The following is a 9,071-nucleotide window of genomic DNA, read 5'->3' on the forward strand; positions in this document are numbered from 1 at the left end:
TAAATGTCATAAAATCCAGAGCCCTGCGTTCTTCCTCCTCTCCATTTTATAATCAAAGTAACTGTGGTCCAGGCAGGTGAAATCACACCTACGCAGTGGCTGGGCTGCAGTGACAGCCCAGTTTTCTCACCTTTTCATCTTAGAGTCTTTCATCCCTACCATGTTATTCCCAAACCAGGGGGATACTTAAAATAATAAAAGATTATTGTCATAAAATTTAGAAAATAATTTTTGTTTGTGTTAATAATAGTGTGTGAATATTAAGAAAATACAATTGTTCAAATTAATAAATTGGTTATGAGACAAAGTAAAAATAATCATGAGCACTCTTCACATATGCCTCTTGGGCATTAGATCATCTTCCCACAGCTGTGAGCAAGGCTATTCTCAGTTCTGGATCCTTTTGTTATGTGCCCTTTGGATAATCTCTAAAGTCTTCTGTTTAAGTCAATTTGACTTTTAAATACAAGACACCATGTGACATCGCCAGCCCCATCCTCTTGCAACACCCCCAGTACTTCTTAAAAATGCAACGAGGAAAGAATTTGCAAGACCTCCTAGTCCCACAGGGAACTGGAGAAACCCTGCAGGTGAAGCTCTAAGATATGAGAGTGTTGAGGAAAACCTTAGCTTCACAAGGAGGTCTGAAGTGGCCAGTCTTTCTCTCCAGATGCTTTAGTCTCGGACCCATGTAGGCTGCTCTTCACACACTTCTGGGAGGGGTGGGGGGCTCCTAGGGCTTCAGGGTCTCTGCTCTGTTCTGATTTTCTTACCTTTTGTCTACTCTTACCTAACTTACCCATTTCTCCTAGTCTAAGAAGGACTTAATTCTGGGTCAGAGACCAAAAGAATTGGAGCAGAAGCAAAGTGAATGGCATAATTTTGTGAAAGTGTTCAGATTCACCTCTCACTGTTAAGTAGGGTTTGGTATCTTTGTACCCAGAGGTCCATGGCTGGATTTTCCAACTGAAACTCTTTAGAAAACTCTTCCGCAGCTTCTTCCTTTTGCTTAAATTATAAAGTAATATGCATAAGGTAAAGTATAAAAATTTCAGGTGTATAGTGCACCAAATTTGACAGAGTGAGTACAGCCGTGTAACCACCGCCTAGATTAAGGTGTGCGTTACCAACACCAGAAGCCTATTTCAGATCATTTCACATCTCTTCCCAGTCATTACCAACATTCCAAAAGTACAGATAATCTTTCACCACAGATTAGTTTTGTATACTTTTTTTAACTTTATATAAATGGAGTCGCACAACGTATACTTTTTTGTGTCTGGTGTCTTTTGCTCAAGTTAAGGTGTGTGAGGCTTGTCTGCAGTGTTGTGAGTAACGATTAATTTCTTTTCTCATTGCTATTCAGTTGTGTGAATCAACTACAGCTTATCCTTTGGGTCATTTGCAGCATCTTAGTACTGAATTTCAGAAGGTCATTGGGATGGTATGAGATCATAATTATATTTAGATTACCTATGCCTAAAAACATTGATCAGCTGATTGACAGTGGTCACTCAAGTCTATTTAGCTCACATGTGTATGGAGCTTACTGTGCATCAAACACTGACCTAAGTACTTTAATAAATGTGAACTCATTTGACTTTCATACCAATACTCTGAGGTAGGTCACTATTATTACTCCCATTAAACAGATGCAGGAGTTCAGGGCACTGGCTTAAGGTCACATAGCTCATATCTAGAAAAGAAAAAAGTTCTGGCCAATGGAACTGGCTTAGATCATGTTCTCTACTGCGTCTCTTGTATATACTAATATTGCACTCAGAAACTGTAGTATGTGCCTTTATTTACCTGTCTTTCTGCTCTTTTAGACTATGAGCTTGAGCACAGCGTCCGTGTCTTATTTTTGCCAGTGTTGCTTTAGTGAATGAGCCAGGGGCTTTGCTGAAGTAAATGCTTGCATGAAGAATGAGTTAGTGTGGGGCAATGAGCTCACGGGCACCTTTTCTTCAAGTGCCTCAGATTTCCTTATATTTTCCTGGTGAGGACTGGGAGAGCAGGATCGGCAAGGAGATAGGAAAGAGAAAAGGAAATGGAAGCAAAGATAGGATGTGTTGTCTATTGCTTGCACTTCAGCCATGCAAACTGCTCAGAAAAGTTTTTATAACTTAAATCAGAGGAGAGAGTGGATAGAAAGAGCCTAAAGTGGGGTGCCTGGGTGGCTCGGTTGGGCATCCAGTTCTTGATTGTGGCTCAGGTCATGATCTCAGGGTCATGAGATTGAGCCTCACATCAGACTCTGTGCTCACCAGGGAGTCTGCTTGAGAATTCTCTCTCCCTCTGCACCTTCCCCCTGCTTGCATTCTCTCTCAAATAAATAAATAAATCTTTTAAAAAAAGAAAGAGCCTAAAGCTATGCTGTCCAATAGAAATACAGCACGAACCATGTGTGATTTTAATTTTTAAGAAGCCACATTTACAAAAGTGAAAAAGAAACAGGTGAAACTAATTGTAATTATGTATTTTATTTAATCCAGTATATCCACAACATAACAACATGTGCTCAGTGTAAGAATTATTGATGACATATTTTAGATTTTTTTACTGGGTCTTCTTAACTTGGATCAGGCATATTTTTTTAAAGATTTATTTATTTATTTTAGAAAGTGGGGGAGAATGGGGGGAGAGGGCAGAGGGAGGGGGGTAGAGAAACCCAAGCGGACTTCACGCTGAGTGCAGAGCCTGAAGTGGGGCTTGATCTCATGACCCTGACATCAGGACCTGAGCTGAAACCAAGAGTCAGAGGCTCACCTGACTATGCCACCCAGGCATATTTTTTTTTTAAAGATTTTATTTATTTATTTGAGAGAGAGCGAGAGGCAGAGAGATGCGAGCGCAGGGGAGGAGGGGCAGAGGGAGAGGGAGAGAGACTCTTAAGTAGACTACGCACTGAGTGCAGAGCCCCACACGAGGCTCGATCCCAGGACCCCGAGATCACAACCTGAGCTGAAACCAAGAGTTGGACACTTAACCGGCTGCGCCATCCAGGCACCCCAGGTGCGCATATATATATATATATATATATATATATATATATATATATATATATATATATATATATTTTAAGATTTTATTTTTAAGTAATCTCTACACCAAACTGGGGGGCTTGAACCTGCAACCCCAAGATCAAGAGCCACATGCTTTGTAGCTTGAGCCAGCCAGGCGCCCCAGATCAGACATATTTAAGTGCTCAGCAGCCACTTGTGACTAGTGGCTACTGTACCTACTTTGCTACTCAAAGTGTGGTCCTTACAGGGCAGCATCACAACTGGAAGTTTGCTGGAAATCTCAGAATCTCAGGCCCCACCCCACCCCTACTGAATCAAAGTTTGCCTTTTAAAGAGCTCCTGGAGTGATTTGTTTGCATATCAAAGTTTGAGAAGCTGACCTAGGGGTCAACTGCACTGAGAGGGTATTTTCCAATGAATGGCAGATAATAGCTCCCTAACCCTGAAAATCACAACCACAGGGTCTCTCATTAAACACTTCATTTGTTGACTTCCCTCCTTTTCTTTTCCCTTCCTCCCTCCCTCCCTCCCTCCCTCCCTCCCTCCCTCCCTCATTTCCTTCCTTCCTTTCTCGCTTCCTTCCCTTGACTGGTTCCCACATTAAAAAGAAGACTTTTTCCATCAGTACTGCTGCTTCTCTCAAATGACAGTGCCAAGCTATTAAATTCTGCCAGCTCATCCTTAGTGAATGAGGGAAAGTGGATTCAGCGGCAGCCCTATCTTTCTGCCGTTATCCTGTATTAAATGTCCTTCAATTAGTATGTGCTGCGGGTCCCCTGCAAGACCCCCTGCTGGTTTATGTCACTTGCGCATTAACCTCATTGGTTACCAAACATCCCTATTATTAAGCCATTAAAAGCCAGGCTTGTTCACCTGCCAACCCTTTTAGTTTCCTTTCCCATCTCCTGGACGATTTTCTCAGATGGGATTTTTGTGATTCTCTCCACATCGCTCTTCTTTTTTATCTTGCAGGAATTTATTTCCTCTGTAGCCCCCTCTTCTCTCCCTTTCTATTTCTCTATTCCCTTCTTCCTCCCCCCATGCAGTGTGCTGTCTTTCTGCAATTTTTTACTCCCAGTCTCTCTGCCCAGGAGAAGGTAATTACTTGGTTGAGAACAGGTTGGTTATAGCTGGGTGTGCATTCACCAAGCTGAAGCCTCGTCAGCAAGGCTGTTTCCAGCGACATTTGGCAAGTCATCGCTTTCCAACCCCAGCCAATTGTTTCTGCCAGTTTGATGAAATTGCAGAGCGGGTTGCAGTATTGCCAATTTGAAAGTGGATATTGCATAGGGTTATAGAATCATATTTTGAAAACCTGTTTTTTGTACATCTTGTCCACCTTACGTGTATGTTTTTAAAGAGCAATGTGATATAATTTTAGCAATGTGTGTGTGTGTAGTGTTAAGCTTGAAGTTTTAGAGGGAAAATTTGGGATGAAGGTAGAAATAGCCTGTGGGAATGTGCTTTATTTTCAAGTTGACATTTCACCAAGGGGGCAATGGAAGCTCCCAATTTGCTCCCCTTGTTCTGGTATCTCATGTTGCTGATGGCAGCTATACTGGTGAGCCAAATCCACCAGCCTCGTGGTTTTTTTTTTTTTTTTTTTTTAGATTTTATTTATTTATTTAACGGGGGGGCGGGGAGGGAACACAAGCAGAGAGAGGGAGAAGCAGGCTTCCGCCCGACGCGGGGCTTGATCCCAGGACCCTGAGATCATGACCTGTGCTGAAGGCAGACACTTAATGACTGAGCCACCCAGGTGTCCCCAGCCTCCTGTTTTTGTATGGCCAGTAAAGCTAACAATGGTTTTTATATTTTTAAATGGTTGAAAAAAGTCAAAAGGCAGATATTTCATGACACCTGAAAACTCCATGAAACTCACATTTCAGTGTCCATAAATTAAGTTTTCTTGGCACACAGCTACACCATTCATTCACGTATTGTCTGGGGCTACTTTCACACCACAGTGGCAGAGTTGAGTGGTCACAACAGATGGTATGGTCTGCAAAGCCCAAATATTTACTCTCTGCCCCTTTATAGACAAAACTTACTGACCCCTGATCATAGGGCACTGGTTCTCAACTTGGGCTACATCTTGGGGAGCTTTAAAAATATAGATGCATGTGTCCTGCCCCCAAAGATACTGGTTTAATTATTTGGGGTGTATCCTAGGAATTGGTCATTTTATTTTTTTACTTTTATTTTTTTAAAGATTTTTATTTATTTATTTGAGAGAGCGAGAATGAGAGAGAGAGAGAGAGAGAGAGAGAGAGAGCACATGAGAGGGGGGAGGGTCGGAGGGAGAAGCCAACTCCCCGCCGAGCGGGGAGCCCGATGCAGGACTCGATCCCGGGACTCCAGGATCATGACCTGAGCCGAAGGCAGTCGCTTAACCGATGGAGCCACCCAGGTGCCCGGAATTGGTCATTTTTTAAAAAAAATTTTTATTGTTATGTTAATCACCATATATTACATCATTAGTTTTTGATGTAGTGTTCCATGATTCATTGTTTGTGCATAACACCCAGTGCTCCACGCAGAACGTGCCCTCTTTAATACCCATCACCAGGCTAACCATCCCCCTACCCTCCTCCCCTCTAGAACCCTCAGTTTGTTTTTCAGAGTCCATCGTCTCTCATGGTTCATCCCCCCCTCTGGACTTACTCCCCTTCATTCTTCCCCTCCTGCTATCTTCTTCTTTTTCTTTTTTCTTAACATATGTTGCATTATTTGTTTCAGAAGTACAGATCTGTGATTCAACAGTCTTGCACAATTCACAGCGCTCACCATAGCACATACCCTCCCCAATGTCTATCACCCAGCCACCCCATCCCTCCCACCCCCCACCACTCCAGCAACCCTCAGTTTGTTTCCTGAGATTAAGAATTCCTCATATCAGTGAGGTCATATGATACATGTCTTTCTCTGATTGACTTATTTCACTCAGCATAACACCCTCCAGTTCCATCCACGTCGTTGCAAATGGCAAGATCTCATTCCTTTTCATGGCTGCATAATATTCCATTGTGTATATATACCACATCTTCTTTATCCATTAATCTGTCGATGGACATCTTGGCTCTTTCCACAGTTTGGCTATTGTGGACATTGCTGCTATAAACTTTGGGGAGCACGTACCCCTTCGGATCCCTACATTTGTATCTTTGTGGTAAATACCCAGTAGTGCAATTGCTGGATCGTACGGTAGCTCTATTTTCAACTGTTTGAGGAACCTCCCTACTGTTTTCCAGAGCGGTTGCACCAGCTTGCATTCCCACCAACAGTGTAGGAGGGTTCCCCTTTCTCCGCATCCCCGCCAACATCTGTCGTTTCCTGACTTGTTAATTTTAGCCATTCTGACGGGTGTGAGGTGGTATCTCATTGAGGTTTTGATTTGGATTTCCCTGATGCCGAGCGATGTTGAGCACTTTTTCATGTGTCTGTTGGCCGTTTGGATGTCTTCTTTGGAAAAATGTCTGTTCATGTCGTCTGCCCATTTCTTGATTGGATTCTTTGTTCTTTGGGTGTTGGGTTTGATAAGTTCTTTATAGATTTTGGATACTAGCCCTTTATCTGATATGTCATTTGCAAATATTTTCTCCCATTCTGTTGGTTGTCTTTTGGTTTTGTGGACTGTTTCTTTTGCTGTGCAAAAGCTTTTTATCTTGATGAAATCCCAATAGTTCATTTTTGCCCTGGCTTCCCTTGCCTTTGGCAATGTTTCTAGGAAGAAGTTGCTGCAGCTGAGGTCAAAGAGGTTGCTACCTGTGTTCTCCTTTAGGATTTTGATGGACTCCTGTCTCACGTTTAGGTCTTTCAACCTTTTGGAATCTATTTTTGTGTGTGGTGTAAGGAAATGGTCCAGTCTCATTCTTCTGCATGTGGCTGTCCAATTTTCCCAACACCATTTGTTGAAGAGGCTGTCTTTTTGCCATTGGACATTCTTTCCTGCTTTATCAAAGATAAGTTGACCATAGAGTTGAGGGTCCATTTCTGGGCTCTCGATTCTGTTCCATTGATCTATGTGTCTGTTTTTGTGCCAGTACCATACTGTCTTGATGATGACAGCTTTGTAATAGAGCTGGAAGTCCGGAATTGTGATGCTGCCAGTTTTGCTTTTCTTTTTCAATATTCCTCTGGCTATTCGGGGTCTCTTCTGGTTCCATACAAATTTTAGGATTATTTGTTCCATTTCTTTGAAAAAAGTGGATGGTATTTTGATGGGGATTGCATTGAATGTGTAGATTGCTCTAGGTAGCATTGACATCTTCACAATGTTGGTTCTCCCAATCCATGAGCATGGAACGTTTTTCCATTTCTTTGTGTCTTCTTCAATTTCTTTCATGAGTATTTTATAGTTTTCTGAGTACAGATCCTTTGCCTCTTTGGTTAAATTTATTCCTAGGTATCTTATGGTTTTGGGTGCAATTGTAAATGGGATCGACTCCTTGATTTGTCTCTCTTCTGTCTTGTTGTTGGTGTATAGGAATGCCCCTGATTTCTGTGCATTGATTTTATATCCTGCTACTTGACTGAATTCCTGTATGAGTTCTAGCAGTTTTGGGGTGGAGTCTTTTGGGTTTTCCACATACAGTATCGTATCATCTGCAAAGAGTGAGAGTTTGACGTCCTCTTTGCTGATTTGGATGCCTTTGATTTCTTTTTGTTGTCTGATTGCTGTGGCTAGGACTTCTAATACTATGTTGAATAGCAGTGGTGAGAGTGGACATCCCTGCCGCGTTCCTGAGCTTAGGGGAAAAGCTCTCAGCTTTTCCCCATTGAGAATGATATTCGCTCTGGGTTTTTCATAGATGGCTTTTATGATATTGAGGTATGTACCCTCTATCCCTATACTCTGAAGAGTTTTGATCAAGAAAGGATGCTGTACTTTGTCAAATGCTTTTCCTGCATCTATTGAGAGGATCATATGATTCTTGTTCTTTCTTTTGTTAAGGTATTGTGTCACGTTGATTGATTTGTGGATGTTGAACCATCCTTGCAGCCCAGGGATAAATCCCACTTGGTCGTGGTGAATAATCCTTTTAATGTACTGTTGGATCCTATTGGCTAGTATTTTGGTGAGAATTTTTGCATCCATGTTCATCAAGGATATTGGTCTGTAATTCTCCTTTTTGATGGGGTCTTTGGTTTTGGGATCAAGGTAATGCTGACCTCATAAAATGAGTTTGGAAGTTTTCCTTCCATTTCTATTTTTTGGAACAGTTTCAGGAGAATAGGTATTAATTCTTCTTGAAATGTCTGATAGAATTCCCCTGGGAAGCCATCTGGCCCTGGGCTTTTGTTTGTTGGGAGATTTTTGATGACTGCTTCCATTTCCTTAGTGGCTATAGGTCTGTTCAGGTTTTCTATTTCTTCCTGGTTCAATTTTGGTAGTTGATACCTCTCTAGGAATGCATCCATTTCTTCCAGGTTATCTAATTTGCTGGCATAGAGTTGCTCATAATATGTTCTTATAATTGTTTGCATTTCTTTGGTGTTGGTTGTGATCTTTCCTCTTTCATTCATGATTTTGTTGATTTGGGTCATTTCTCTTTTCTTTTTGATAAGTCTGGCCAGGGGTTTATCAATCTTGCTAATTCTTTCAAAGAACCAGCTCCTAGTTTCATTGATCTGTTCTACTGTTCTTTTGGTTTCTAGTTCATTGATTTCTGCTCTGATCATTATTATGTCTCTTCTCCTGCTGGGTTTAGGCTTTATTTGCTGTTCTTTCTCCAGCTCCTTTAGGTGTAGGGTTAGGTTGTGTATTTGAGACCTTTCTTGTTTCTTGAGAAAGGCTTGTATTGCTATATACTTTCCTCTCAGGACTGCCTTTGCTGTATCCCAAAGATTTTGAACAGTTGTGTTTTCATTTTCTTTGGTTTCCATGAATTTTTTTAATTCTTCTTTAATTTCCTGGTTGACCCATTCATTCTTTAGTAGGATGCTCTTTAGCCTCCATGTATTTGAGTTCTTTTCAACTTTCCTCTTGTGATTGAGTTCTAGTTTCAAAGCATTGTGGTCTGAAAATATGCAGGGAATAATCCC

The sequence above is a fragment of the Zalophus californianus genome, chromosome X (genome assembly GCF_009762305.2).
Source record: "Zalophus californianus isolate mZalCal1 chromosome X, mZalCal1.pri.v2, whole genome shotgun sequence".
NCBI classification, from domain to species: Eukaryota; Metazoa; Chordata; class Mammalia; order Carnivora; family Otariidae; genus Zalophus; species Zalophus californianus.